Genomic DNA, 4,935 nt, shown 5'->3' on the forward strand with positions numbered 1-4,935 from the left:
GCCCTGCTGGAGGAGCTCTGGGTGAGCTGGGGTGCGACTGGAAGCAGGAGTCAGGGGTGGGGACAGGGGAGGGCAGGCGCAGGGGTGAGGCTTGCAGTGACTCCCCTGTGGGCGTGGACCGGCTGCCTGAGCCAGCGTGGCCCCCGAGGGCCCCGGGTGCGGCCAGTGGTGTCTCTGGGCTGCTGGCGGGAAGGCATCCATTGGGACGCAGCCAGCTTCCATCCTTCTGGGTCCCTGGGACCCATGCTGGGGAGAGCGCCCCCTTCAGGAGACCTGGCTGATCTACACCATGCAGCCAGAGCCCTGACTGCAGGCGACCTGTGATCCAGAGCCGAGTGTCACCCCAGTCTCTGGGGGCCACGGGCCAGAAGGGGAGCAGGGGGTGCCGCTGTGTCGCCCGCAGCGCTAGACCCACACGTTCTGGCACGGGGTGTGGTTGCCAAGTTCCCTGGACTGGGGGGGCACTCAGGCTGAGGCCACTCCAGGGGTGGAGGCCAGCATGAGGCAGGGGACGCTGGGGATGTGGGCAGTGGTGGGAAGTGTGGCCAGCGTCCACTGCACTGCTGCTTCAAGTGAGCAGAGCCCCTTGGCCCCAGGCAGCTGGATGACCTCTTTCTCTTTCCCCATGGAAACAGCCATTGTCTGAGAGCCCTGTATCCCCACTGTGTGCCCCATCTGTCCCCTTTCTCTGGCCTGGGCCCTAAAAGCAGGCTATCCGTGCCTTGGGCCACACTGCTTCCCCGAGAGCTATGCAGGGCCCTCTCCTTCCTCCTCACCATCTCTGGAGGCCTCTGTGTCCTGTGGAGGTGTGTGTGTCCCACAGCCACTGTAAAAGGTTCCACACACACAGCTATGGGAGGAGGGCGCAGGCCTGAGACCTGGGCACCATCCCTTGGGTTCCTTTCTCTCTCCTCTGCCTCTGTGTTGTCGTCACCCCTCCCCTCCCCTCGGCCGCCTGTGTCCTCTGTCACCCGTAAGCACGTCTGTGAGGCCCCGGGGCTCAGCCAGATAATCCAGGACGGCTGCCCTGACTCACATCTGTGAAGTGGGGCCACAGATGCACAAGGCCTGGGTTGAGGATGAGGACACCTTTGGGACCATGTTCCCAGAGGTGAGGGGGCACAGGACGGGGGGCTGCAGCAGTGCTGACTGCAGGGGACATCGCCATGGGCTGGGTGCCTCTTCCTGACCCCTTTCCTAAGACTAGGTCTGGGCTTGGAGCCCCGGGCAGTGTGGCCTGGGCCACTGCGCTGTGGCTGGGGACACAGCTGGAAGGGAGCTGCCGAGGTGGTGCGTCCAGGCACTATGTGGTGGGTCCCGCCTGTCTGCTGTCCTCAGATGAGCCCATGGTGAGGGAGCAAGGACGCCTGCGAAGAGGTGGGCGCCGCAGTGAAGCTGGGAACTTCCAGGAAACGCGTGGCTGGGGCAGTGGCTGCAGTGACATCTAAACTCTTTTTCTGAGGTGCAGCTCTTGGTGTTTCTATCACAGCACAGATGCTGGTGGTCCTCGCTTTGCCCTGGGGACTGTCCCGTGTGTGGGGTCTTGTGGCACAGCCACTCCCTTCACACGGCACGTCCAGAGTCCCGTCGGTGGCTGGCCCTTCCTGTGCAGTGGTGTTCTGTGCTCTGGGTGCGCCCGGCTCACAGGAATGTGTGGGAGGCATCTGGGATGCTCCGCTGGTCTTGGGGCCGCTGCCGTGACTGCGTCCTAGGCAGGGCTGGGAATAGCAGCCATGTGCTCCTCACAGTCCTGGAGGCCACAGGTCTGAGGCCAGAGCGGATGAGGTGTCCAGGGAGGGTCTGGCTGTCTACAGCCTGGTGCGGTGAGGGAGGAGGCGGCTCTCAGCCTCTTATGTGGGCACCAGACCCCTCCTCAAAGCTACTCCTGGTACCATCACCTGGGGAGCAGGACTTCAGCAAGGAAGCGGAGACCGGGCATTCAGCCCCCAGCAGAGCCTTGGGCCTTTTTGTTTTGTTTTGTTTTGTCTTTGTGACACTGCAGATTGAACCCAGGGCCTTTGTGCTGAGCTGCATCCCCAGCTCTTTTTATTTATTATTTGGAGACAGGGTCTTGTGAAGTCTTAGTAGCCTAGGCATGCTGGGCAGGATCTTGCAATCTTCCTGCCTCAGCCTCCCGGAACGTTGCGACTGCAGGTGTGTACCACCACACCCAGCTCTTGTGTCCATTTTCTAGGTGGGCTGTTTCTTTGTTGCTGGTGAGATTTGGTCATCATTCATATGTTCTGGGTACAAGTCCTCTGGCAGGTTAGACTCACACTTTGTAACACCTCATGCCCATGGCTGCTGGGGTCAGGTCCACAGGTGACAGAAGCACAGGCCCGGAGCTATCCTGCCTCATTGTCTTCTAACAGCAGAGGCAGCAGTTGAGTCCCCGCCTTATGAGGAGAATGAATGGACGGCGAATGCTCAGACCGGACCAGTTTGCAGGCGTCACCTTGGTGGCCCAGCCCCCGTTATTTGAGTTCCATCTGATACTTTGGCATTAAAATCCCCTTTTAGGTGATGCAGCAAAGGAGGGTGGTCATCACTACTGCACTTGTGGACGTGTCTAGCAGAGTAAAAACCTCTTCCGTTTGAGAAATGGAGTGGGGGTCCTGTTGATCCAGGGAATCTGAGGGGTGGGACTCCCAGGGTCCCTGGTTCTGAGGGCTCTGGTCAGGCCCTGGGGTCTGCAGTCGGGTTGCTTACCAGCGAGGCCAGCCTGCTTACATGTGTCCCCCGGCTGCACTGTGGCCTCAGCCTTTCTCAGATGGGAGCTCTGTCTGTCTTGGTCGCTGATGTGTTCCCCGGTCCCAGGTCAGCCCTGGCCCCAAGTGGATGCTCAGAGAGCGAGTGAACACACCTCACTCACCCTGCCTCACAGTGCATGCAGGGATCAAGGCTGGACACCGGAAGGCCAGGCCATGGGGCATGGTCCGCTTCCCTGCTCCTGTTGAGAAGGAAGCCAGTCTTCCCAGAGGCATTGGATGACCTGCTGCAGTCTAGGAATTGGCTGTCAGCACAGCAGGGAGGGGGGGTATCCTAGCTTGTGAGACCCGAAGGAAGGCTGCTGGGTGGCCAGGGAGCTGGAGAGAGGACCCGCAGTACGGGGCACCCGGGTCAGGCCTGGAGAGGGTCCTGGGGCTCTAGCCAGGGCTATGGGAGTAGCTTGGGAACACACAGCTGCCTAGTTTGGAACAGGCACAGCCTGGGCACAGCAGAGATGTGGGCAGCCTGTGTACCACTCTGGGCCTGGAGGACAGGGACTGGTTTTGGGGAAATAGAAGTCAGCAAAGTGCTCATGGAGAAGCCACAGACACCAGAGGGGAAAATCAAATCGGAGACAGACTTTTTGAAAATGGCCCCAGGCCCCGCAGGATTATGTGTAAGTGCTGCCCGATCTCCAGGAATGAATGGGGCTTAGCATCACCGACTCTTCTGGAGGACGAAGTGTGGCAGCACCCAGCTCATTCTGCATGACTGCCAAACCCCTCCTCTGCAAAACCAGCTGAGCCATAACAGGACAAGTCAAGAAAATCCAGCTGTAGGTCTGTCTCCAGGGAAACAAAACTTCCAAGTAGGATATTAGCTACGTGAACCCAGCCAAGGTCGAGGCACTGGTTTGTGGCACCAGGCGGGGTGGGCTCAGGTATGCAAGGAAGTTCCATCACTGGGAAACGGGAGAGGGCTGATCTGGAGGCCAAGGGCAGGGCCTCCAAGCAGGTGGGGCCCAGAGGTGGGTGCGGCCTGGCTGACAGCAGAAGCTTTCGGAGAAGTGAACCGTGAGAAGCCGTGCCCGGAGGATTCCGACCATCCCTTCCCAGACCTGCGGCCGAGGCCGATGAAGACAGAAGAGACCCGGGATGGCTGGCCTGGAGCGCTTCCTGAACCTCCGTCCGGTCTTCCTGGCTGGTGCCTCGGCCACCCTCCGTGGGCCCCGAGTTCTGTTTCTAAACTTTACTCTTCTGAGTTACGTGCAGCTGACCTGCTGTCCTGCGGTTAATCCCAAGGGCAGCGGGAAGATAAAGTGCAATGCAGAGCAGGTGTACGAATCAGTCCTGGCACGGCAGCAAACCCCCAGACTCGGGAGCCCTGGGTCACACCAGGTTTCGAGGCCCGTGCGGTCGGCTAGGGCAGCATCAGGGGCTCCAGTTCTCTGGGTCACAGTCCCCAGGCTGGCAGGGCTATGTGACTGGAGCCTCAGTCCCTTGTCGGGGCCTCCCCCGTGGAGCACATGCCGGGAGGTGGGGAGTAAGGTCAAGAGGTGGCCTGCTCAGCCTGGGATGTGCTCTCATTCCAGGGACCTGTCGCCTCCCCAGAACGATCCTCAGTAATGCGACCACCTCAGGATGTGACCGCGGGTGCCGGGATCGGTGTTGGAAAGGAAGATAATGGGGTGATGCCCTTCGGTGAGCGGCTGGCCCCTTCCCCACCCTCGTTGCTGCTCCCTGGAAGAGGCAGGGATCCGCCTCCCGCATCATGGGCTTGTTCAGTGCAAGACCTAGTTCCAGGAGTAGACTGACCAGCGATGCCCCTGTAGCGGGTGCTGCTGTTGGATGGCGGCTGGTGCTGGTGTGCCGCTCCCCCACCAGCTCAGCATGGGGACCCATCCGGGTTGGACCCAGAGTGCCTGTCCCGGGCCTCGCCTCCCAGTTATGAGCCCACCCCGGGGCGGGCTGTGGGGGTGAAGAGCCAGGCTGGGTGGGCAGAGGCTGTGGGCAGCAGAGGGCGCCCTTGGCGGTTGACCTGATGCAGCCCGGCCCTGCCGCCGCAGGGGCCCCGCCAGGACCCCGCGCTCCCTGCACATCTTCCTGCTGGCCGTCTCGTCTGTCCCTCCGTCCGTCTGTCCATTCACCCAACTACTTAGCCACCCACCCGCGGCCCAGCCACCTGCCCCCCCTGACCCTGCGTTTTCCCCGCAGGAGCTGTGGGCCC

The 4,935-nt window shown here is 61.3% G+C and overlaps 1 long non-coding RNA gene across 1 annotated transcript; it reads left to right on the top strand.

The window, feature by feature from the left end:
• On the top strand, positions 1 to 4,935 carry LOC104857156. The gene is made up of 3 exons (XR_778798.1): positions 1 to 21; positions 4,301 to 4,409; positions 4,923 to 4,935. It is a non-coding gene; the product is annotated as an uncharacterized LOC104857156 (long non-coding RNA).

Source organism: Fukomys damarensis, unplaced genomic scaffold, assembly GCF_012274545.1.
Source record: "Fukomys damarensis isolate Sample0158 unplaced genomic scaffold, DMR_v1.0_HiC HiC_scaffold_19, whole genome shotgun sequence".
Lineage (NCBI taxonomy): Eukaryota > Metazoa > Chordata > Mammalia > Rodentia > Bathyergidae > Fukomys > Fukomys damarensis.